The 26,953-nt window shown below is 42.4% G+C and overlaps 1 protein-coding gene across 6 annotated transcripts in view; it reads left to right on the forward strand.

Moving 5' to 3' along the window:
• Positions 1-26,953, forward strand: part of PLCB4 (phospholipase C beta 4) — a 424,450-nt gene that overhangs the window by 65,296 nt on the left and 332,201 nt on the right. For 5 of the 6 annotated variants that reach the window (XM_030310087.1, XM_030310089.1, XM_030310085.1 and 2 more), the window contains exon 1: positions 12,864-12,944. The exons of the other annotated variant lie outside the window; for it this stretch is intronic. The gene's annotated coding sequence lies outside the window, so the exon portion shown is untranslated. Of the gene's footprint in view, positions 1-12,863; positions 12,945-26,953 lie in introns of those variants that run through there. 6 annotated transcript variants of the gene reach the window in all.

Consider the following 26,953-nt stretch of genomic DNA (forward strand, 5'->3'; position numbering starts at 1 on the left):
CCTCATTTGAAAGCTAGACAGGGAGGTTGTTTTCCGCAAGAGAAGGTGGAAATTTTAACACCGAGGCGCTAGAGGTTCAGCGGCTCTGGCGCTTTTCAGAAATCATAGGTAGAAGTAGAAGGCCTGTGTTAGAGCAGCACTTAAACTCCAGAGCACACCTGAATCACTTGCTTTTTAACCCAAATGTTAAAATGCAGATTCTGATTCATCAGGTTTGGGTGGAGCCTGAGACTCTTCCTTTCTAACAAGCTCCCAGGGAAAGTGGATGCTGCTGGGCCATTGACCTTGAGTAGTGAGGTGTTCAAAGACGTTGGCACAGAGTCTGGTGTTTACGGGTGGGGAGACTGGGATCCAGAGGAGTCAGCAGCCCAGCTCTGCCAGCCACAAGAGCCCGCTGGCGGCTGAGGTTGGGAGCTGCCTGATTTCCAGGTCTGTTCTTTCTGTACATGGGTCTCCATGTTGCACAACCAGGGAGAGCCACCCTTGTGATGAGATTACAGATTTGATTTTCTTCTTTTTACCTGTCTGCTGAGTTTTTAGCCGTGATCATGTATAATCAGAAAAAAATGAATAAATTTATTTTTTTTACCTAGGATAGTCCCATTCCCCAAATCTCTTGATGGTTGTCCTCAGGCATCTTTTGCTTTATCAGATCCCTTTAATAGTAGGTTTGAGTACCTATCTTTGAAGTAGGTTTTTGAGTGGGGTTATTAGAATAAACCTACTTTGGGGGCTCTACCCATAGCACCCTGTGCACTTTAAAAAAAAATTGTAAAATACAAATAAGACGAAATTTACCATTTAGCCGTTTTTAATGTACAGTTCAGTGGCACTAAGTATATTCACGCGTTGTGCAACCATCCCTACCATCCATCTCCAGAACCTTTACATTTGCAAAACTGAAACTCTGTACCTGTTAAATAATAAGTCCCCATTTCCCCCTCTCTCCAGCCCCTGGCAACTACCATTCTATTTTCTGTCTCTACAAAGTTGGTTACTCTAGGTTTCTCATGTAAGTGGAATCATACAGTATTAGTCATTTTGTGGCTGACTTATTTCACTTGGCATGGCGTCCTCAAGGTTCGTCCACATTGTAGTCTGTCAGAATTTCCTTCCTTTTTAAGGCTGCATAAAATTGCATTGTGTGTCTGTACCATATTTGGTTTATCCATTTATCCATTGATGCACATGTGGGTTAAGAAGGAATCCATGTACAAATACTCCAGCTCCCTTGCCTCTTGAATGGGATAACTGGAGAATGTGTCTATACCATCTTCCAGAGTTCCCCATGGGGTTAGACCCCAGTTGCCCACAATGATAACTTGCTTGATGTCATACCCTGTACTGGCTTTCCTGTGTCATTTCTCCATTCTACTACTGGCTTCCTGTGGTCACCTCCCTAAATAAACTACTCGTTCTCAAATCCTTGATTTAAGGTATGCCTAAGAAGGAACCCAAACTGGACAATGTTGAGAAGGCACCCTGTGACTACCTCTTTATACCTAGAAATATTCAGTTGGTGGAAAGCCACACAGTTTTGGATATTTGACGTAGATTCTTAGTTGTATATGTTTGGTTTCTCACACCTTCCTGCTAGAGGTTCCAGAAGAAAATCGAACCTGTTCATGCCAGCATTTGAACCTTGTTGTAGTAACATCTTAAACATGAAATATATTTTTCAAAGCTGCCTTTTTGCCTCTTTACTATCTTAACAGCACAGTCTCTTAATTTAATTGCCATACATGGAGCTAGATCCCAAAGAAAGAAGAAAAAGATTTCTTGTTGGTTAAGATAGTCCTTTTCTATATATAGATACTTGTTTCTTGCTTTTACTACCATGTTTAGCCTCTGGGACTCTTCTTGGTTGTATCTAGTTTGTTGTTTTTGGCTTATTTTGACATTCTCTGTGTATTGTATTTTTAATATTAAATTGTGTATTTAGCAACAAGCTTGAAAACAGATTAACTTTCTTGTACCAGAAATTGCTGCTCAGAATGAAAATGCAGCCAGAGGTCTAAGCTAGAGCTTTGCTTCAGTGTCTTTGGGGAGCCTGACTTCTAGCCAGGTGTGAACTTTCTCTGATGTTGGGAGCTGTTAATGTCGTACCTCGTTGGTGCATTTGAGGACCAACCCTACTTAGGGCTGCTGCTGAAGAACCACAGAGTGAGTCCTAGGCTTGCCATGACAAAAAGAAAAAGGGTAGGTCTCTGAAGATTGCAGTTCACCAGCACCACCTCAAACCAATGATGAATCTCACCCATCTAGGTGACAACTCAGTAGATTTGGTGGGAGGAGGATGCATACGTACTTTGGAATGTCTGCTTACGTCTTCCCGTCTCGAGTTTAAAAGATAATTACCTTAACTGATGTGCCATCTAGCCAGTTTACAGCAAATGAATAACTTTCAAAGTAGAAAGCAGTTTCCGCCATACAAAATAGTCAGTAATGTCACCACAAGTGTTTCCTCCTTACAGTAGTTGAAAGAGTATCTATCACAGCAGATGTTTCTTGTGTTTGAATTGTTTTCCCATCAAACCTGTGAATGATGTTTGCAAGTTATTGTTTAGTTCTCTAGGTCAGGAGCAAACTAAGCTGGTCTCACATGTAGGAGGTCGGAAATCTTTGTTGATTTTGCACCAGGGCCACTATCCGGAAAGAAATAATCTTTTTCTTAGTAGGATCAATTGCAGTTGTGATCAGGTCAGCAAGAAATTAACATAAAAGCCAGGCAAAGCAAATTTCGCCCTTGTTTCTCTGTGTTAACACAGAACATCGTATTCATTATGCCTGTCGAAATACAGGAGGGCTAAATTAGACTGAAAAATAAAGTCATCTCTTCTTTGTGAAGGGAGTCTCTAAGGGTTTCCTGGGAAGGAAGCTCATCTTTTCTAAGCCTCATGCCTTTCCTTCAACTGTGGGCCTCCTGGCCAGCACACAGTGTCCTGTGGAATTACATTAAATTAGAGGACACTCAGGGGTGGTAGTAGTTGCATGTCTTGATATCTCTTCATGGCTCAAGGAGCAATCAGTAACATTATCTACTGTGAGTCAGGTCTGCTTTGTGCTGGCGATACCTGAAAGTGATCAGTTCCTTCTACTTGTCTGATAATCTCCCTATCCGTCTATTGACCAGTCATTTGATTTATAAACCCATTGACTAACTGATCTATGAATGTGATTCCCTCCTCCCTCCCTTTCATTTGGTTCTCTCTTATTCCAAACAAAAATCCAAAGTAAACTAAGAGGCAGCTTCCTGGAAGTTGAGCTCTGGATTCTAATCTTACCTCCTGTCCTCTGTAATAAGATATTGCCTAATCTCTGAGACCTGTAACTTCCTCACCTATTGAATGAAGGGATTAGATCTGCTCCTTATGATGCAGGCACTGGTTAAAGGCCTACTTAGCCTCTGGATCAGAGTGCCTCCTTTAGATCCCTGCTGTACGTTCTTGTCAGTGCGAACTTAGGCAACTTACTTAACCTCACTATGCCTCAGTTTCCTCATCTGTGAAATTAGGATTATAATTGTACCTACCGGCTGTTTGGAAGATCAAATGACACAATATATGTAAATTACCTAGAACAGTGTGTGGTGGATATTAAATGTTCAATAAATGTTTACATTGTTAGTACTGTCATCATCTATCTTGTCTGCCCACAATAGATGCTGGACCTCCTTTCCTCTAGCCCAGTTACCTTCCTTGCCCATCTTCACAAAGCTCACAGTCTAGTGTTGAGACAAGGATGATTACCTGGCAAAGATAGAGGAGGAAAATGATGCATAACTGAGTATCAAAGGACCAGAATGGTTTGTCAGGGAGAAAAGGGCCATTGTAAGCAGAGGGAAGTGTGTTAGGAGGCAGGAAAGAGCTCTGTATGCTTGGTCTACAGCAGTTAATGTGTTGTGGCTGGTGCCTAGGATGCTTGTGAGGTGATTGGGTGATGGCGGGAAATGTGATCCTGCACCTCTGCTCTGTGCCACCCAGCTGAGTGACACACAGTCCCATCAGAGACATTGGCTTCCCACCATGGTGATTCTGCTCCCTGTGGGGTAGGGCAGCATTGATTCTCCAGGAGATGGGATCTGAATCTTGGATAGGCTGGGAGGGACTCCTGTGCATTGTAAAATCCTTCCCATTCCCCTCTTGAGGTGCATGTTTCTGCCTTCATATTGATGCTTAATCTTAGGGCTCACGTAGCCACTGGCCACACTTTGGGGGATAAAGTGCCCCAGGTTTTATACTTAGGATGAATAGCTGAGCAGCTTATAGAGCCTCATCCATGTTGGGTATTGAGAGGCCTCAGGCCTGGGTTTGTGTCTAACCAGTGATGGGAGCATCAAAGCCTGTTTTCTTTTACTACCTCACCTTTCTTTATCTGTGGGATGGGAGAGGTACTTCAGAGTTCTTATGGGCCTTTTTGGCAGTCTGGTGAAGACTCCATCGGCCCCTTCTCTAAATAGCTTTTTAAATGCATAAAACAAAATACCTAGAACTACAAAGGAAACCATTATATTTGAAATACAGATGTAAAAATAGTAAATAAATGTGTGGCATAATAATATATGTACATCTTATTAACACTTTAAATGAACAGTTACTATTGTAACTTGGAATTATTGGTGAGTACAATTATATTTTGCAAGATCTGCAATAATTTGATATGATAAAGTATCTGGAATTTCTGTCAAAAACCAAATCACAAGTACAATCAATACTGTGATTTGTGATGTATATTTTTGTTTGTTTATTTTACAGAGAGAGAGTGAGCGGGGTGGGAGAGGGGCGGGGAGAAGGGCGTGGCGGGGGGGGGGGTTGGGGAATGAATCCCAAGCAGGTTCCATGCTCAGTGCTGCCCCCGATGCAGGGTTCAATCCCATGACCCTGGGATCATGACCTGAACTGAAATCAAGAGATGGACACTCAACCCACTGAGCTACCCAGGCACCCCAATTTATATTTTTAATCACAGGAAATGCCACATTTCAGTTAGAGCTTAGTGAAAATAGCCATGTAATTGTTTTTTCCTATCCCAGTTTATGGCACATTGGATTTTATCTATGAACCTCTCTGGTGGTCATGGAACTCAGGTTAGTAGCCTTTGGACTAGATATCTTCTAGGATGGTTCTTTTGCTGTTCTATTTTTGTTAAATTAGGTAACAGGTCTCATAATACTAAAAGATTTCCAAACAAATGAGTAAAAATTTAAATCCCCATAGAATCGTGAGGCTCATGGCACTGGTTATGAGAAAAACCAAGGTGCTCAGTGAGTATGGGAGGCCCTTTTAAGGTATTTACTGATATCTGGTTCAAGAGTACTAGTACCCAGTTTTCAAGGTCCTCAATAAGAACAACTATAGAGGTGTAAGTTATGTACAGTTGATCTCATTGTTCCCAGTGGTTATGTTCTATAAAGCCTCCATGAACACACTGGATTAGTGAACCCTGAGCCATTGCTCCTATTGGAAATACAGGGATAGGTTCCTCTGAACCTCTGGTCACAACATTTACATCAACTCATCAATATATAATCTTGTTTCATGAATGTTTCTTTTTTTTTTTTTAATCTTATTTAATGTGTATTGTTGATTCATTCCCATTGAACTCACAGCCAACAGCACTATGACTCATGCCCGAATGATGCTTATCTAACACACGTATTTGCTCTGCAAGGCACATCACAGCCTTCTTGTGCTTAGGAACATTACATAGCACTTCAGCGCTACGCTGGGGGGCCCTTATTTTAAACAGTAAAATAATTAACAAAAATCACAAACTTGTGGTAAATGTGGCACTAAATAGATTGTGAAAAGGATGCTTGTTTACAGCATGAGAGCTGAAACCAGAAGGCAGAGCCTTGTATGACATCAGCTGGGATTGTGTGCATGGGAGCTGACATTTTTGTCTCTCTGTGCATGTCTATCAAAGACCACCTAAGTGATGCCTGTATTGCTTTTGCAGTCACAGATAAATTTTGGTGAGTAGGTGAATTTGCAAATATTGAGGATTGACTGTATAGGCGAGTATTTCTCTATGGACCTGAGGTCTGGTTGTGACACTGCCATTCTTTGTGTTTGACTTTGGTTGAGTTGTTTCATTGCTTTGGGTCTCTGTTTTCTTATTCATAGAACATGAATGTTGGGGTATATTAGTAGCAGTGGATTTTTAAAAAAAAAATTTTTTAACGTTTATTTATTTTTGAGACAGAGAGAGACAGAGCATGAACAGGGGAGGGGCAGAGAGAGAGGGAGACACAGAATCGGAACCAGGCTCCAGGCTCTGAGCCATCGGCCCAGAGCCCGACGCGGGGCTCGAACTCACGGACCGCGAGATCGTGACCTGGCTGAAGTCGGACGCTTAACCGACTGCGCCACCCAGGCGCCCCCCTAGTGGATTTTTTTAAATAGCAGAAGTAACTTTTATTCATGTGAAAACCCAAGGTATAAAGCAGTAGTCTGCTCCCTGCCACTCCTGCATCTCCTGCCGTCCCTCAGTTTTACCAAGAATTTATGGAAAACCATTGAGCCAGTTTCCAATGCCATTTTCCTGGTAGGTTATGTTTGGTTCATTTGACCAGTATTTATTGAGCCAAACAGAATTGTAGGTGCTGTTCTTGTACCAGATTCCCCCAAAATGTTGCTTAGAACTGTTTGAAAGTGGCCTACAGATACTTTTTATTTGTAGTTTTTATTAAAAGGATTTTCATATTCTGAACTCTCTCTGAAGATTGAGTGGCCCAGATTCATCTTTCAACCTCATTGTTGTTTTCTACATGTCAGATTCATTTAGGAGCTCACCCAGGCTTAGTTTATCCTGGTCTGGGTATCCTTTATTTATGACATTGGAGCCAGGAAGCACCTCCTAAATGGTCCTGTCTGAAGGCACCCACCTATAATATAAACCCATTCAGATGGATACTCAGTATTTTCCCGGGCATCCCTGCCATTTTGGGGGTTATGTTTATTGCTCTACTTTAGAGTTGTCATGTGGAGATGACTTTCTCCTCTAGAGAATGCATTTTTATAATACACATGGGTAAAAATAGTAAAATAATAAATTGTATGCGTTAGAACACTCTTGATGTAAATTACTAGTTTAACTAAAGCAAATTATTATTTTACATATGAGGATTGGTAGGTGACTTTACATTCCAATTTCAGTGCATGAAAACCTAAAGCATGATTTGTTAGGATTGTACTTAGTTCTTCAAAGGAGGTTCATTCCCCTAAGAAGAAAACTGGGAAGAAGGGATTTGACAATAGATTTGGATGTTTGTTTTAATTCAGTGAGTGTCTTTTCATCATGGAATCTTCAAAATTATCCAAACAACTGCATCTAATCTTTAGTGAGGGAATCTTTCATCATTGGTATTTCTGTCCTTCAGGGAAAAATAGGGATTTTTCTTTGACATGCCTTTTCCATTAGGAAATATGAGATTGAATGATTTCTACTTCTGTACTAAGAGCTGGCCTAAGGAAGTCATGAAGATGTGTGGTAGCTTCAGTTGTAATTTGGTATGGATTGTTTCATATCTATAATCTCTGTGTTTTAATCTGTTGATGTTTAGTTTAAGAGGTCTGGGTAAAAGAACATGATCTATAAGGAAACCCTGTTCCAACTGTGATAGACTATTACCTTGGTGGCTCCAGTGGACTCTGCCTCCCATCACTCATGCCTTTATGTATTCTTCTTATTGACTCTAGACTGGGCCAAAATGCTTTGGTCAATGGGATATTAGTAAGCATGATACAGAGGCTTGATAAGCATATTAGGGCTTGTCCTCTGGGAATGCTCCTTCTTAGGAGCCAACCTTGGTTCTTTTTTTTTTTTTAATTTTTTAATGTTTACTTTTGAGAGAGAGAGAGAGAGAGAGAGAGAGACAGAGCACAAGAGCGGGAGGGGCAGGGAGAGAGGGTGACACAGAATCCAAAGCAGGCTCCAGGCTCTGAGCTGTCAGTACAGAGCCCGACACGGAGCTTGAACCCATGAACTGTGAGATCACTACCTGAGCCGAAGCTGGACGCTTAACTGACTGAGCCACCCAGGTGCCCCAACCTTGGTTCTTTATAAAAGCTTAGACTAGATCAGCCATGTGGAGAAAGACCCCAAAGGATGTGAGGCCATCTTGAATGTTCTAGCCCCAATCAAGGTCCCAGCTGAATGTAGCCTATTGAGTGACCTCATTTATACCACATGGAATAGAATCACCCATGAGCCCAGCCAACCCAGTGAATTGTGAGAAATAATAAATGATCATTGCTTTTGTCACTAAGTCTTATAGTGGTTAGTTACACAGCAGTGGATAACTGAAACCATGCCTTACTTCAAAAGGTCTGTGAAAAAAAGGAATGTTCTGTAAAGATACCCTTGTGCATGTTTTGGTTCATGGAAAACTGCATCTCATACTGCCATAATACCATTGAAAGCACAGGCAGGAAGAGTGGGAGAGAGAGCGTGTGTATGCAGATTGGGGGGTCATTGCTTCTGTCTTTGCAAGTGATTGTCATGCATGCAGTATTTTATTTTCATAGAGGAATTACCTAAGAAAGGTATCTTGAGAAGTAATTGTTCTTTTATTTGTTCAGGTCATGGAAGATACAGATAAATATAAAGAAAAGAACAGTTACCCAGAATCTCACCACCTAGAGGCCAACTTTGGCAAGTTTTTGCATTGTAAAGATAACATAATAAAAAAAAAACTTTACTTGATTCTTCTTTGAAAGCCTAGTGTAAAAATTAGTAAATCAGAGCTAATTGTGAGTGTAGACTCTCTGACACTCTTATGAAAGTGGTTCTTTTTTAAAATTTATTTATTTATTTTTTATTTTAGAGAGAGACAGCATGAACAGGGGAGAGGGACAGAGGGGGGGTAGAGAGAAAGAGAGAAGGAGAGAGAGGGAGAGAGAGAGAGAGAAAGAAGGAAGGAAGGAAGGAAGGAAGGAAGGAAGGAAGGAAGGAAGGAAGGAAGGAAGAAAAAAGAATTCTAAGTAGGCTCCACACTAAGCATGGAGCTCAGTGTGGGGCTCAACATGGGGCTCAATCCCATGACCCTGGAATTATGACCTGAGCCAAAATCCAGAGTCGGACGCTCAACCAACCTAGCCACCCAGGTGCCCCAAAGTGGTTCTACACGTGTACACAGATATACAGGTTCTTGTGCTGGATTGATGGTTCATGATGTCTCACCACCCCACTGTATCGTCCATACTACTATCAGATTCTGACTTAGTTCTGCCTACACAACAGATCTAGACTGCCTCTAGGATGTGGTTCTCAAGAAGGGTGACTTTTCTCCTGAGAAACATCTGGCCATGTCTGGAGAATTACTGACTGTATTAGGGGTGTGAGGTGCTGCTCTTATCTAGTGAAAGGAAGCCAAGGATCCTGCCAGACATCCTACAGTGCACAGACCGCCCTCCCCACCCCCCCACAATAAAGAATTATCCAGCTCAAAATGTCAGTAACTGCTATGGTTGAGAAACCTGGCTCTGGGGTAAGGCCCAAGCTCTTGGCTGTTTTGCCCTTACTGACCTTGCATTTCTGACTTCAGACCTCAGACCTCTCATGCGTTTTCCATATGCAGTTTGAAACAGCCTCCCGTTTTCTTATTGTCTCATCTTTGTGGCTCTTTGCTTATGCTATGCCTGTAGTCTGGAAAACCCTTTCCCCGGAGGTAATTATTTTCTGTGTATTTTATCATTGTGCCTGTACCTACTTCCACTTTTCTAATTATACTGAGTGGCAGTTACTTCTTCAGATCTGTTTTCCCTATAAGCTGGGAGTTAGGGTGAGCTTAGGACCCAGCCACCTGGCTAGTAAATATTTGAGTAAACAAATGGATGTTTGAATAAGACCAGGGAAGAAGGAGCTGAAGCCTGTTTCGGTAGCATTGCTTGACCTACTCTCAGTGAGTTTTCTTTGCCATTGGGTGATTCCTAACTGCAAAGGCACTGCAGACACCAGTTCTCCCTGCTGCACACAATTTTGATGCCCCTGTACTTCCTGGTGTTCTGGTGCTCCTGAGCCCTGTACCTGGCATCAATGTCCGGTTCCAGGTAGGCTTGAAAGAGTAGAGAGGCAGCCTCAGGCAGGTGAGAAGTGGAGAGATGAAGCTTTGTGCTCCAGATTGTCCCCCTGTAAGGACCAGGTCGGCGGGGGGGGGGGGGGGCAGTTGAGAATTGAAGCACTCATTCAAGACACTGTCTTTTGCCTCAAGCCCCATTAACATTAACTTAGTATAACGTAGGTCACTTGTTCTGCACTGTTGTGCACATCACTGTCACCTAGGCAGGTTAAAAAACACTGTTGTTGGGGGTACCTGGGTGGCTCCGTTGGTTAAGCATCTGACTTCAGCTTAGGTCATGATCTCATGGTTTGTGAGTTTGAGCCCTGCATTGGGCTCTGCACTGGTGGTGTGGAGCCTGCTTGGGATTCTCCCTCTCTCTCTCAATCTCTCTCTCTCTCTCTCTCTCTCTCTCTCTCTCTCTCTCTTTCTCTCTCTGCCACTTCCTGTAACTTTCTCTCTCTCTCTCTCTCTCTCAAAAGAAATGTTGTTGGTTGTCCAGCCCCTAGTGATGTTGATGTAATTAGCCTTGGATATGCCCTGGGCTTCAGAATTTTAAAAAATTTCCCAGGTAATTTTATTATGCACCCAACTTTGAGAACCACTGATGAAGACAATTAGGTCCATTATAATTACTTGTGCTGACATTTCCAAAGTCCTGTAATAGTTTACTTCTTGGTAATTTTATATTTCTTAACAATTTTGCATTTCAGTATAAATAATAAATTAGTACTTATAACTTTGTTGAAATTTGTAACTGCTATATGGTAATTTAATATCTTGCTTTTTAGTGACATTGTATAGCCTTGTTTTCTTCCTTCTTCCTCCCTCTTGACCTTGAAACTCAGATGAAATATCATAGAGAAGCAGTTGCCATTCTTCATGTTGGAGGAAACTGGAAGGAAGCCATGTTTTTGATAGTTTGCCCACAACGATACAAATTTAGAACTTTTCTCTTGGTTCTTGCTGTGCTTCTCCTGTTTCCAAGATGCACATACTTTGAATTCTTTGTGCCCAAGAGAAAAAGTAGCAAGAGTGTCCACAGTCCCAGATAGTCCTTTCAAGAGGTTCATGGTTACTTTCAGGTTTTTCATTTCATTACAGATGTAATAGTATATTTGTTATGAATATGTTGGTTAAGAAAGAGAAGTAAACGAGGTTTTGAATACCTTCTTACCATGTTCCCTTCCCATGTCCTCTGCTTCCTCCCCCATTCCTTCCACAAGCTTTTTGTTTGCTTGTCCTATGTTTCCAGATAGTTCTGAGATGAGGTCTTGGTCACCAGTCAGAATGGCCTTGCTCATGACTGGTGGTTGGAATGACTTTTGCCATTATTTTAAATATGGAGGCTAGGAACATGGGCCTCATTCATTCCATGGCACCGCATGTCCAGCACTGAATTTTTGTTTTGTTTTGTTTTGTTTTGTTTTTGTTTTGATAACCAGTTTGTGAAAGTTCAGTATCCAGTGACTTCTGCCACTGATTAGGTAAGCTCTGCTCTAGGATGGACATGCTGGGCCGAGGCAATAGCTCTCAAGAGAGGGATCCAATCATTCGGAGCCACAGAATTTTAGGTCACTATATTCTGTTTCATTTCAAGAGGGAATGTGGGGGCAAGAAGACATTGTCAAGATGATATAGATAGCACAGCCATCCCATTCCTGTTTTTCTGTTTAATAAAACTAAAGCTGAGAGCCATTTCTTAATTCAACAGTTGATTATTGTGTGTGGAATGCCCTAGGTCTGTCTCCCTCTCGTGGAGGTGCCTCTGGGTGTAGGGAATGAGGAAGTGAAATGATTTGCCCGAGGAGATACATGAAGTTACAGCAGGAGCAGAACTACAAAGCCAGTCCCTATTTGTTTTCTGAGGTATTACTTTATAAAAAATTTCCAGTCTTGGTGTTTTTGTAGGTGTATCCTATAATAGACATTTATACACGATTTATGAGTTTGAAAATAATTGATTATACGTATGCTGTCAAATCTAGGAAATTTGATTTAAAATAGGTATCTAATAGCCACTTGGTTGATAGATTAAATTCTTAGTTTCTGAAAGTTATTTTCTTTATGATGACGCAAAATTCCTTTGGCTTTTTGTGAAAATACTCCAAAGAATGGAATTTAGTGTCCATTCAAGTAATGGGCCTCATTATTTATGTCCCTTTTACTGCTGCAAATCCTTAGCAAACTTTAAAATTGGACAAGAAACTTAAAGGACTTTATCTGAGTTCATTTGACAGATGAGGATATTGGAGGCCTGGGAAGGTGGTTATTTCCGAGGTTCACAGAGCTAGTTCAAAGCCAAGTCGGAGACTTGCAAGTCATGTTTTTTACTTCAAGTTCAGTATTTTTTTTCCTTTGGTGCAGAGTAAAGTAGGCAGAGTCTGTATCACACACATGCACGTGCGCATAACTCTTACACATTCTTTGTGGCGAGTCTGTTCCAAGAGGGGTGGGTTATGACTCACGCATTGTCTTAGGTGCTTCTCCCAAAGCTGGCCTGAGACAGGGATTGGAGCGCAAGTAGCAGTCTCCGGAGGTAGTCCCTGGAGGCAGGAGTGGGGGAGTGGGGCAGTGAGATAAGGAAGGAAATGCAGCCAGTGTCGGATGTGCTGACAGGCTGATTCCACTGAAGGCAACTAAGAAGACTGCTGTTTGCTGGAGACTGTAGAATATACTTCACAGTAGTCCTCTGGAGGGGGCGGGGGGGGAGGATCTGGGCTATTTATTTACCAATTCTTATGTCACACTCTGCGGGTTATTCCTGGAGGTCTTAACTCCCAGCCACTTCCTGCTGTAAGGTCTCTTTGATGTGCTTGGGGACTAACACAAACGGAATGTAGAGAGGTGACTCCTGCATGCCCAGAAAGAAATGGGAATGGATGTAAGTGGAGTGTTTGCGCATGCCATGTGATTCTATCAAACACCATGTCTTGGCTCTTTGTTCTTTCTATCTATACTCCTAGTGCTGTAGTCTGGGAAGGATGGGGCTGAGAAGTAAGTACCGATGAGGATTCTGGCTGTGTTGGCTTTACTCTGTTTGCCCTTCCAGGCCCACTCTCCATTTTCTCTGGCCTGCTGTTGTCCCTCAGGGGGAATGTCGTGTGCTGCCTTGGTGGGTTACCCTGCCCTCTGGCTTCTGGTCGCATTCATGCAGCTGGTGGCTGTTGCGGGAGATTGGAGGGGGAGGACCATGAGGTTGGCCTGTTCATTCCTCCAGGTCTCTTCTTGTCATTGGGCTGATGGCTGTCTCTATGGCCCTTCTGGAAGCCACAGTCCGTCAGATGGCCCTCTCCTGTAGTTCCTCTACTTTCTCTGGGTCCCTATAGCTCTGTCCTCATACCCCTTCAGGCTTAGGGCACTTCACATTCCCTGGTTGTCTTCCCTCCACCCCACCCTCAAATAATCCCTCATTAAATGCCATCAGTTGTGTCCTGTGAGTGTTCCATCTGTTTCCAGCTAGGACCCTGACTGAGATACCATCTTTGAAGACTTTGCTCTCTAGACAGAATTGGATGAGATGAAACAGCCAGAGATGTTATGAAGATATAACATAATGAAGTGTAAATTGTACTTGAGCCCTAAGGACACTCAGCATGTAGGATGCATTAACAAAAGAAGGGGTACTTATTAAAGAAGACATTTTTGGAGGGGTGCCTTAGGTTGTAATTAATCATCTTTTTTTTTTGTCTGCTCTATGGGTAGCTCTGTTTGAGTAGTGAATTGAAAATTAGAAGTTCTACCTTATTATGACCATGTGTGCAGTTAATTATAATGTATTTGACTCTATAAGGTGGAATAATATGTAATTCACACAAACAGAAGGGTGAAATGGATCTATCCATCTGGAAATTTCAGAATTCTCTCATGTATTCTAATTTTAGATAAGTACATCTTTCCCTCTTAATTCCTTATATTTCTTATCCCTCTAATGGGTTATAATCCATTTTTTGGAGAGTTTTTAAAAAACCTCATGTGAAAGGCATTTCAGGCTGCTTCGAATAAGGCACTATAATGGCAGAAAGCACTCACTCCGTACATATTTACATAGGGCCCCTTGTGATTTAGGCACTTTGCTAAGCACCATGGAGTTAATAATGAATAGTATTTGATCACCGCTTTCAAGGAAATCACAATGTAGTTGGAAAAATAGAAGTTCAACCAAATAATTATGATAACTATTTTAAGTATTATAGGCATATCAGAAGATTGTGTGTACCTAAATGAGGGTGTAGTTGAGTCAGGCAGGAAAAGGCAGAGAGGTTGGTGAGTGTTGGATAATGCTTCATAGAGCAGGTGACATTGAGCTGGGTCTTAAAGGATGATAGTGGGCTTACCAGGGAGAGAAGGGGAGGAATGGTATGAAAAGAGGTGTGGAATTTCCTGGTGGGTTGGAGAATTAGTGACGCATAGGATTATTTGGCCAAGTGCTGGTGGCCTTTGGAGAGGTGTCTGGACTCGAGGCCAAGGGACAGAATTGTTATCTAATCCTTACCACTCATCACTTAAAATAATAGACAGCACATACGTTTTAAAAACATAAGGAATGAAGGCAAAACAAAACAAAAATAATGACTTTAAGAACCTTAACATATTGCTAGACCTCAAGGAGCACATGTTCTAGATACGGAGCAATGCGTGTTTTTAATTTGCGGGTGTCTCAGAGTCAGGGGACAGACCCATTGATACCTTCTCTCAGTGTGTGCCTATACTCAGATTTGTAGGCACTTACACCAAATTTATCACTATAGACTCTCCTTGCATCGCTTTAGAATTACCTGAAATATGGAAATATGATGGGTTATTTGGAAATATCATGGATTACCTTTTCAATTACTAATGATTATATTACCATCTGTAGTCTACAGTCACCTATTCAGTAGAACATATCTGACGCCTTTATTTACCGTAAGAGATACTTGAACCTTATTCCTTCTAATTATTCTAGTCTCTAAAATTTTAGGAATAAGTAATCTTGATACCCTAAGGCAGGTAGTTGGTGAAGACTTACCAGGTCTACACAATGAATTTCTGAGTGCTGCTTACTAAGTCAGACACAGATCAACAAGAATTCCTTTGCAGAGCATGAGCAAAATGGTGACTAAAATACATGGGTGTGAGGGTAGAAACCTTTGTGGATAGAAATCCTTTAAACTGGTTATGTTAAAGGTCATTTTATTGTCAAGAAATTGAGCTTCATGAATTACAAAGAGAGGAACAAAGTCCAGTGAAGTGTCAGGAATGCAGGTGGGAAGGTCCAGAATGAAGCTTGATCTCCCTGTCAGACAGGGGCTGTGTCTCTGCTTTTCTTTGTATATCTGCTTTACTCTTTCTTACTCTTACTCGCTACCTTGCTTATATCTGTTTTAGTTATCTCTTGCTTTGTAACAATTACGCCTGAACTTACTGGCTTCAAACAACAACCACTGTTTGGTATCCCTCAGAAGTCTGGGCTGAATGGGCTCTCCTGAGCAGTTCTTCTGCTTTGTGTGGTATTGGCTGGGGCTGCAGTTATCCAAGGGCTCAGATGAACTGGAATCCTCAGGGTGACTCTCTCCCAGGGCAGGCAGAGGATGTTGGCTCTAGGATGGGAGTTCAGCCAGCATGCCAACTGGAGTACCTCAGTTCTCTTCTGTGTAGTGCCAGCCAGTGGGGTCGGGCTTCCCACAGCATGGAGGCTGGCTCTGAGGAAGGAGCATTACAAATGTGCAAAAGCAGAAATTGCCAGGGCCCTTAAGGCTAGGCCGCAGAAATCCCAGCTGACTGCTCCCACTGCATTCTATTGGTCAAAGCAGTCATGGGGCCAGCTTCCCGGAGAGGGGAAATAGACTTGACCTGTAAATGGGAAGAGTGACAGTTTACACTCAGGGTTTTTGTTTGTTTGTTTGTTTTTGTTTTTCACATAGTTCAACATGACTAACATGTCCCTCCACTCTCACTATTCATGGAAACTTTTTAGTTCCATGTTTATCATCATTTGGCTGTAGTGTCATCTGTGTCTTAAGAACTCCCAAGTTCAAATGCTCTAAAGTTCACATGCTCCAAGAAAACATTCATATTGGTTGTTAGTGGTCCAGTCATCTGAGAGGGCCAATGGCCTTATGTTACTAAGTCTTTTCTTTGAGGGACTGGGGGTGGGGGGTGGGTTTTCACTAAGGAACTGTGGTCAGAGTAGGCAGTGGCAGGTGAGTAGAGAACATTTGGACACCAAGAATTATTTTATTTTATTTTTTAACGTTTATTCATTTTTGAGAAAAAGAGAGAGACAGAGCATGAGTGGGGGAGGGGCAGAGAGACAGGGAGACAGAATCCGAAGGAGGTTCTAGGCTGAGCTGTCAGCACAGAGCCTGACACAGGGCTCGAACTCGCGAACGGTGAGATCATTACCTGAGCCAAAGTCAGATGCTTCACTTACTGAGCCACCTAGGCATCCCATTGGACACCGAGGATTTGAAGGAAGTCTTGGGGACTGCTCATTTCTCTGAGGCTAGAGATTTCTTTCCGTGTTCCACAAAGCTTTACTTGACCTACCTCTGCCTTCTAACTTCTTGAGCCATTCTCTCCCTGCTTTGCCCCCCCCTCCACCTTTTTTCTTTTTTTTTGAAGTTATTCCAGTACACTACTCTCCCTCCTGCCCTGGTGTCCTTCCATGTCCCCGTGACAAGAAGTCTCTTTTCTTTCCTTCCATCTGTCATTTAACGTTTAGTTTACTCTTCAGATCTCAGCTCAAGTATCACTTCCTCAGGGGAGCGTGGAACCCTTTGGATTAAGTCTCATCCTCTGTTCCATCTCTGTTTCCTTCGTTGCACTAATTCTAGTTTGTGATTTTATGCCTGTGTGGCTACTTGATCACCATCTGCCTCCCACTGTAGATGCCAGAAGGTAAAGGAATGTGTCTCTTTTCCTCAGGGCCACAGTGACTGCACATGGCTCACATTAGGTCCTGGCAAGTTATTTGTTGTTTGCATGTATTAAAAACGGGAGGTGGTTACCTTGAAGAAGTAAGGATTAAAAAGGGAGAGAATCTTTATCTTGATGAGAGAAGTTAAGAGTAGCCTGTTTTGGGGACTAAAAGGATGTAATTTCTCAGGGAGTCCCCCTGCAGTAGTGATTTATGAGTCAGTGAAGCCCTGTCATTAAGAACATACTGATGGAGGCTACATGGTAGTTTCTGAGATGCAGCAGGAATTCCTGCCCAGAAATAGACCCTACGTGTCTGATTACACGCCAACTTCATTTTCTTTTTGCTTCTGCCACCATGTGGCCCTAGTTCTATACCCAGAGAGCTCAGTGATGGCCATATTTTGTGACTGGGACCAGAACTGCTCATTCCATTCCTGTTTACTCTCCCATGAAGCCAGGATCTCGTTTGATTATAAGTCAGAGATCGGTGAGATTATCACTTGGGATATGATGTGCCTATAAGCGTAATCTCCACAAGATAACCCCAGCCGTAACTTCTCGTCCAGTTCTTCAGGGGCACAGTATCTAAGAACAAGTTAGTGGAATGATCAACATGGCAGAAGAAAAACAGAGAGAGTAAGAAATAACAGACACTTTTAGTCAAAGATTCTGTCCTTTGAATTCTAGGGCTTTTCAATTCCCCACGTTCAGAGATTGAGATAAAGAGTAGGAGAATATTGTCTCAGCTAATTTATTTCACTCGAATAATTGAATTCAGTAAATACACATTGAACACTATGTATATGTATCAATAGAGGTGTGAAAACAGATACAAGTTGGTGTATGACCTTGAAGTTTACTCCTAGCCAGGAGATAGGGCATGTATCTGAGACATGAGGTCTTAATAAAAGGGTTGTGATAGGACCTGGATGGGGGCTGGATTAGTTAGGGGCATTTTTATAGAGGGGGCAGAATTTGAGCTAGTGTCCACGGATGAGAAGATTTAAGAAAGGTTGCACAGAAAAGGGAGAGAGAGGGCATTATTGGCTGGGAAAGCACACGTATGAAAGTTAAAAGTGCAAGAAGGAGGGGTGTCTGGGTGGCTCAGTTGGTTAAGTGACTTTGGCTCAGGTCATGATCTCGCGGTTTGTGAGTTCGAGCCCCACGTCAGGCTGTGTGCTGAGAGCTCAGAGCCTGGAGCCTGCTTCGGATTCTGTGTCTCCCTTTCTCTGCATCCCCCCTTCAAATATATATTTTTTTTAAAGTGCAAGAATGAGCAAGAATGTCTCTTCACACTCCAGAGGCAGTCGAATTCCTGTTGGTAGGGACCAGAGATCAGAGAACAGAGGAGTATGGCAAGATCTATAGCCATTGGGTGAGACCCTTAGAGGCCAGGGTGCAGGGATTGAACCCTTGTAGTCAGGGTAAGTCACATCATAAAACCCGTACTTTCGGAATATTACTTTGACGATAGCCAGCAGGGTGGTTTTGGTGAGAGAGAGCTTGGAACCAGCAAGGCTACCTGCGAGATCGTAGGGGTTGGCACCCGAGGGCTGGCAATAGGAACTGAGAGGGAGGGAAGTGCACAAAATAGGGTCAGAGGAAGAACTGGTAGAGTTTCATATCTGGATTCACAGTGGGGAAGACAAAAGAGGGAAGAAACAAAGGGACGCCGACCCTGAATGAATGGAACCAAGACCACGGCTGGGAGTAGATGGTCATGCTGAGGTTGAGTGGACCAGAGGAATGCAGTGTCCTGGAAGCTGGGGCAGGTAACTGTGGGTCAGTTGAAAGATAAAGACTGGAGATAGCAATTAGTGCATCATCAGACCTGTTGGAGTAAATAAACACAGTGAACACAGATTTGGGCTTTGGGCATTTTAACTCAGAAAATATAAAACTTTACCTTCAAATACTGAAATCCAGTTCATCAGTAAATTGTTTGTTCTGAATTCAAAACATATCTCAAATATAATCCGATTCTGTTCCCTTCATCACTACCTCTGGTGCCATCATCATCCTCCTTCACCTGGATTGTGCTGTAGACTCCAAGCTGATCTCCTTGCTTATGTCCTTGCCCACCTGCAGTCCATTCTCAAGACCGCAACCCAAGTAAGTGATCCTCTTAATAGAAGTCAGGTCCCGTTGCTCTGCTTCTAGCCTACAGTGGCTTCCTGCGTCATTCGAAGCATAGGCTACAGCCCTTATAATGGCCTTCAAGGCCTGGCATGACCCCTTCCTTTTTTTTTTTTTTTTTTTTTATTTATTTTTGGGACAGAGAGAGACAGAGCATGAATTGGGGAGGGGCAGAGAGAGAGGGAGACACAGAATCGGAAGCAGGCTCCAGGCTCCGAGCCATCTGCCCAGAGCCTGACGCGGGGCTCGAACTCACGGACCGCGAGATCGTGACCCGGCTGAAGTCGGACGCTTAACCGACTGCGCCACCCAGGCGCCCCGACCCCTTCCATTTTATCTGTGACATCATCCATTACTACTCTCCCTTATCCACTCCATGCTGGCCACCCTTGCCAGCTGCCGTTCCTCATACACCCCCAGACACATCTCCCGCAGGACCTCTGTGCTCTCCCTTTGCCTGGGAAGCTCTTCTCCGTATCTGTAGGTCTGTAGGACATGTTCCCTTACTTCCTTCAAATCTTTGCTGACTGGGCCCTTCCTTTACCCTCCTGTTTAATGGTAGGGTTTTAATGGTAGGGCCCTTCCTTTACCCTCCTGTTTAATGGGGACTCTGGTCCCCTTTCTCTACTTTTGCCTCTTTCCTCTGTAGGCTTCAGTATCTCCTGGTGTCCAGACTGTGTACTTATTTGGGTATTGTTGGTCTACCCCAGAATGGAAGTTGCATGGGAATAGGGATTTCTGTCCATATTGTTCACTGTGGCGTTCTCAGTGCTTGGTACCCAGTAATCCTTTGTTAAGTGAATGAACAAATTCTGCTAGCAGCTTCTGTTTTTGAATCTTGAGATTGGTTGTCAGTCACTTTTATCTCTATATCCAGGGATATCAATAAATGTTGACCAAGTGCATGGAACCAGAAATAGGAAATCTTAACGTTTTGCATTATCTAGTTTCAGAAATTTCCTCTGCTAGATGGGCTTTTTGAAAAGTGAAGGGGGGAGGGGTGTAGAAGAATAGTTTTGCTTCATTTAGCTGAGCTTCCACTTTAGGCTTCAGAAGTCACATGGCAGTTTGGCATTTCTTTCATTATTACTACAATTATTAATTGGATGCTATTTAAAAAGTTGGCCCTTACATGCTCTGCTGATGTTTTAGGAGATTATGCTATACAGGGCGCAGAAATTGCTGGGGCTGACCGTACTCATGGCCAATTAAGGAACAGCATTGGCAAGAAGCTCAGGGTGGATTTGGTTGTGCCTTGTGGGAGTCCTGGTGGCAATGGTTCGTGGTCTCTGGGAAGCAGCTGCCTGACCTCCCTTCTGCAAAGGGGATCTGGATTTGGTTACCTGGTTGGTGCTTTTTATTAAAAAAAGAGAGAGAGTAAAAAAAAAACCTTGAGTGGTTTAAAGTTAGGGGGCGGTTAAAGAGAAAGGGAAGAATAAAGTAACGAAATGACTCTATTTGGGAGCACTTGCTTGAAAAGTGCCTCTGAAGTTCCCTTTTTGTTTTATTTGATATCACTTTCATCTCTTCCCAGGGGATGCAGATGTCTTTTGAAAGAATGCATGCAGAAAAACAGGGTGTAGGAGGCAGAAATGAATTCTTGAAAGTTTAACAGGCTTCCAAAGGACAGAGCTGCTCCAAGAAGCTGGGCTGTTAACACATCTTTAATGTTGAGATTTGGGAGAATCCACTAGGGTGTTCCTTATTGCCACCATTGATTCAGTTTATGACAGAACTAAATGGCCAAGTTCTTATTTATATTTTTAGGTGGGACTATTTAAGAGTTCAGACAGTAGGGAAAATAGCACAAAGGAACTTGATAAACAGCAACAGCAGATTATGACTTTGCCTAACTTGAGGGTTAAAACAATCCATGGAAAATTGTTTTGGATATTTCTAGCTCGTGACAATACTGTACATCCCTTGTTTTCAAATATAGGGTCTATAAGGAGTCAAAAGAAAGTTCAAATAAAATGAAAGCCCAGAGAACAAGGCTGTATACACACACAGCCAAAAGATCATCCATGTGACATTCCCTAAGATTACTGAATGGTGTCAGTTGGCAGGATGTTTAAATCAATGGCAGAGCTATTTTCCAAGCTCTGCCTAAAAGTGCCAGAGGAATAGTGGGTATTTGGTCTGGAGTAGAAAGCCATGTGAGAAGAATCATCAGAGACAAGACTTTTTTATTGACTTCAGAGTTTCTTATCTGTGTCTGCATTAATTTCTGCCCCCATTGAAGAGGACAACTCATGGAGTAACAAAGCTCATGAACTTGGTGTCCAAGGTGAAAGTGAATGAGAAACAAAATATCTGGAGAGTTTTGTGATGGGAAGCAGGAAATCTGACCCAATGAAAGCTCTCTCCTGCATCTTCGTTTGCTACATCAGAGAAGTCACATTCATTATATAGTGCAGTTCTTGGAATGAGTACTTCACTTTCAACAAATGGGTTAATAAACTGTTTATCTTCAAAAAGTGAAAGTTACATCTTCAGATGTTCTGTGAGTAGGAAGAGAAAGGCACTACTACATCCTACTTTTTTTTTCTTCTGATTATTTATATTTTGACAAATGCCTTCACTTCAAACAATGTGGGTCTGTATTAATTCTAGATTCATAGTGATCAGTCTTATCCAGCTGATGATGGTTATCAACGTTCTTTTTTACCTTCTTTCCTCAGCTATTGCCTAGTGTTTGTAATTATCTTTCCTTGATGTTGGGCAGAGGAGAGGATGAGAGAGGATACAGCAAAAATCAGCCTTTTGTATTCAGTGGCCCATCCTGCTTGTTCATTTCTCCACTCATGCATCCACACATGAGCCCATGCAATATTCATTGGCATTATATTGGGCTCTGGATCTAAGATGGAATAAGCTAGGATCTTTTCCACGAAGCAATCTAGATCCAGTGATAGGCATTTGTATATTATCATGTAAATTCTATTATGGTAGGGTCTTGCCATCTGTTCTTGGGTGTTTCGGCGAAATTTTCCAGGCAGAAGTGCTGTCTCCATTGATGCATGAAGGATGAATTGAAGTTAGCTGGATTAATTCTGTGTGTTTGGCCTAGGGTGTGGTGAAGAGATAAGGAGGAGTCTCTAGCAGAAGAAACTCCACCTTCTAGAGGTCATGTTTTATGTGAGGGTTGTGTTTCTGAAGTCTTTGCAAATTCAGAACTCTCATAATTCAAGAATAATCCTGACAAAAGATGGTGGGTATTTCTGGTTATCAGCTAATGTGGCGCCACCCTGTGGCCACTCTGTAAACAGAGTTTAGCGTTCCCTAGGTCCAGCCAGCTTCGAAATGATAAATCTCCAAGAATGTTAATGTTTTGTGTGGATTTAACATTAATTCAAATTAATGAGAGACCATATGATTGCTATTATATCATATTATTTCAAAGCTGCACAGTTCAAGTTCACATCAAATAACACCAAATTCTGGAAACTTTCAGAGCACTGGCTCATGGCCCATGTGATGGAATTGAAAGTAGTTCATGGATAGTATGTACACCTGAGAGTAGGGGTAAGAAAGAAAAGCGATAGAGGGGAGGAAGAGATTATCAAAGGCTTGTGAACCATGATAGGGGAGCCTCTGAAGAATGTTCAATGGCAGGTCAGCATTAGGCTTTTGTTAAAGTTTGAATCATGAGAAAGTTGATATTAGACTAAGGATATATGGGTTTCAGATATTTTTGGAACATCCCCCTCATTTCTCATTGGACTTTGGATATAAACAATAAAAGCTTTCATGATTTCGAAGTGCCTTTAGGTTCTTGTTTTGTTTATTGTTTTGTTTTTGAAGTGTTCGTTAACTGTCTTGGAAGAGACCATAAAATACGTGGCCTAATAACTAGCAAGAAGGGTGGATAGAAGCTCAATCCAGATGTGGGATCTGAGACTGGGGTGGGGGGGGATTTTCTTAGCACATCACACTTGTGGTAAAATACGTTGGGGAAAACATGAATTAGACAAAGTTAAATACATTTATTTACTGTGGGACCACTTAGAGCCTTAAAGGCATTAATTGCGTGTTATGAACCGCTAATATAAATTTTAGGTACGCAGTGTATCCCAGACTTGTTTCATCACTAAAGAACCTTTGATCTGGAAACAGTCATTCCATTCCATCTGGTATCCAAAGAATGTGTATCAGTTATCTACTGCCACAATAATGCTGTGTAACAAGGAACTACAAAATATAAAACCTCAGTAGAACACAATAGTAAAAATGCATTTAGCTTACAAGTTGGGGGTTCAGCTAATCTCACATGTCTTTGGTCAGCTGTGGGTTGGGCATGTAGCTCCTCTGATATTAGCTGTCTTTGCTCCCATGTCTGGAGGCTCAGCTGGCTGTTGGCTGATCTAGGATGGCTTTAGGGAGACTCACATGACTCATCTCTGCTACATAGGTCTCTCATCATCAAGCACACTAGACCTAGCATGTTCTCCTGGCCATGACAAAGGAGCAAGAATGAGAAATAGCCCAGTAGTATATGCACTTTTCAAGCATTTGCTTGTATGATGTTTGCTGATATCTTGTTGACCAGAAAAGGTCACATGACCGGTCCCAGAGTGGGAGGGCACTACAAGGTTACATGGCAGAAGGTGTAGATACAGGAAGGGAGAATAATCACGCTCTTTTGGCAATCAGACTACCTGAGAACCCAACTTGAGAATTGCTGGGTGAGATCACAGTCAACTGAGAGCAAGGAATGAGGTCAGATTGTTTCTCAATGCCATGGCCACAGATTGTACTTTTAATTTTGATAAGCAGTCTCCCCAGCAGATGTCCAGGCCATGTCAAGTGAGAGTTCATCTGGTTCTGCACAGGACTTTTATTATCTTTCTGTGGAATCATTTCAGGGCTGAAAGGATTGTGGACATTATTAGCTCCTTCTGGTTGCATCATGTTGGAAATGAGGAAACAGAGGCCCAGAGAGGTTAATTGACCAAACTAAATCCACACAGCTACCTAGAAGCAAAGCTGAGCCTTGAACCCAAATCCTCCCTCAAGCTATTTGGGTTTTAATTACCTCAAAGTAGCTTTTTTTATTGGGGGGGGGGAGGGGCAAGGCAAAATGGGGTTGGAAGGGACCAACATTTCTTCACAATCTTTATGAACAAATAACATTCCTTCAGGAGGGACTAGAGCATACATAATTTTTAAAATAGATGTTATAGGTCTTCAGAGGGGTAAAGTGGATACTTAAACCCTGAGTCGTTGCTGACTGTTGTGACTGGGGATCCATGTTTTTGGAGGAAAAGTTGGAGATGGAAGAAAAATTTGAAGTGGGAAGGGGCCCTCGATTGGATAAGTCATTTCACTTATCAGAGCCTGTTTCCCACCTGTGAACATTAGAAAAGAAGAGCAAAATATGGAATGCTTCACAAGTTTGCACAGGGTCCATGCTAATCTTTGTATCACTCCTGTGTTACTATCTGTGCTGCTGAAGAGTCTTGGAGATTCCTGGTAATGTGTTTTCATTTTAGGAGTTTTTCTCTCTTCTGCCTCCCTCCCTCCCCCCAAGAATTTCTGCTGCATCAGACAGAAGTCAGCAGAGGACTTCTGAGAAGAGAGGAAAGAATTTGTGTTCTGGCTCCTACTTTGTCAGACAGCAGATAAAATCGTGAAGGCATATCTAGCCTTCCAGAATAGAGCTACATTAACACCTAATTTAGCTCACAGTGGTGGGGAACAATTCATTCTACGTAAGTAAAATCTTGATCATGAAATTCTACCCATTTAAGCATTGTCCAGTAAACTTGCTATTTTTATGATGGAAATGCTTTCAGAATGTTGCATCTATTCCCCAGATTTACTGAACAGAATCACTGAAACTTCTCAGCATCATTTTTTTCAGACCACAGTGATTGAACTGTGCAGTAATTAAGCAGTGCGCCTTGTAAAGGGCCGTGTAAGTGAGTCATTATTGCTGTTATTGTTTGCTTGGGGGCTGCTGAGGATGTAGGTCGTGGGCCTGCCATGAAAGTAGGTTTTGACAGATCTGCTTTGTATTTTCTTTTCAGAGTGTTTCTCTATACTACCTCATTGCCAGTTGATGTTTAGGCTGTGTTTTCGGGCTGCTCAAACACAAGAGTTGTTCTTAGATCTACTCCTTGACCATCTCCTGTTCTCCATGCTACAGGGCACCATGTTTCCCGAGCTCCCTGGCTGCCTGGTGTGCAAGGGGAGACAGAAGGGTATCTCTCCTTGTTTCTCTCTGTTTATTTGGTATCTCTAGGAACAGCTGTGTGTCTCTTGCCCAGATTCTGCCCCCACCAGACTGCCCTCTGGCTCTTCCACAGCAACCTATGCTGCTGTTCTAGTCTTGGCCAGTTGGGCCCAGTCTCCTGGCTTTCAAAACCCCACTTCCTTCTCTTATCCCTCCGGCCTACACAAGCTAGCAGCACCCCATGGTTGCTGATGTCCAGGCTGCCTCTCTGTTCCCTCTGTGGCCTGTCAGCCATTCTGTCACTCTGAAACCCATCCCTTGGTTTGAAAAATGTAAAGTAGCTTGTGTTACCTGGTTGTCTTTGAGAAGTTCATGGAGGTTGTTTTCTGTCACAACTCTCTCATTCTAAATCACTTATTGAGGTCTACTGTGAGGACAAAGAAATACAGACTCCAGCGACCAGTAGAGCAGAATGATTTATAGCCTGGGCTCATGGCATCAGAATGCTTGGGTTCAAATACCAAGGCTGTGTAACTCTGGGCAAGTTTCTCAACCTCTCTGAGACTCACTTTTTTTTCATCTGAAGAATGAAAGTAATTAAAGTCCCTGTGCCGGGGCACCTGGCTGGCTCTGTCAGCAGACCATGCAACTCTTGATCTTAGAGTCGTGAGTTCAAGCCCTACGTTGGGCATGGATCCTGCCTAAAAAAGAGAGAGAGAAAAAATAAAGTCCTTATGCTTTCTCCTTAGATCAACACCTAAGAAAGAGAAAGGAAGGATCTGGGACTGGGGAAGAGGGAGAAGTTGAGTTGCAAGGCCATCTCAACAGAAGCCTTAGACCCCAGAGTAGCTCAGAGTAGTGCTTGAGCTTGGATGGAACAGCTTTCTTCAGCTGAGGGCTGTTGTCTGTGTTGTGCCTGCAGGATTGGCAGCAGCGGGGAAATCAGCTCTTTAGTCCTAAAGTGCGGATCTTGTTATCACATTGCAGTGTCTATGGCACATCTCCGGGTGTGTAATTGTGAAAGAGAAATAATTAATCCACAATGAGTGTATTGCCCGGTGCCCAGGGCATGGTGAACGCTCAATCTTATCATTATTAATAAGTTAAATATAGCCAGTAAATGGACTTTACGATGTCTAGTTTAGCTATTCAAGAGTTTTTAGTGACTTCCTTGCTGTGACTCTATCCTAGAGGGTCCCGACGAGCTAGGTAAGTGGTCTGTGGATAATAGTGTTCTATGGCTTCTACATACACACAGTTACCACCATTAGACTTTTATATTAATGGTGGTAAGATTTTAAACCATGGCTTATGTGTAGGTCCTTAAATCTTTTTCTTTTCTTTCTTTCTTTCTTTCTTTCTTTCTTTCTTTCTTTCTTTCTTTCTTTCTTTTCTTTGCTACTGTCACATACTTTTATTTTTTTAATTTAAATCCAAGTTAGTTAACATATAGTTTAATAATAATTTCAGGAGTAGAATTTAGTGATTTGCCACCTACATACAATACCCAGTGCTCATCCCAACACGTTTCCTCCTTAATACTCCTGACCCCTTTAGCCCTTCCCTACTAACACCCACCAGCAACCCTCATTTTGTTCTCTGTATTTAAAAGTCTCTTATGATTTGTCTCCCTCTCTGTTATTATGTTATTTTTGCGCCCATTATGTTCATCTGTGTTG

Source organism: Lynx canadensis, chromosome A3 (assembly GCF_007474595.2).
Source record: "Lynx canadensis isolate LIC74 chromosome A3, mLynCan4.pri.v2, whole genome shotgun sequence".
Classification (NCBI taxonomy): Eukaryota; Metazoa; Chordata; class Mammalia; order Carnivora; family Felidae; genus Lynx; species Lynx canadensis.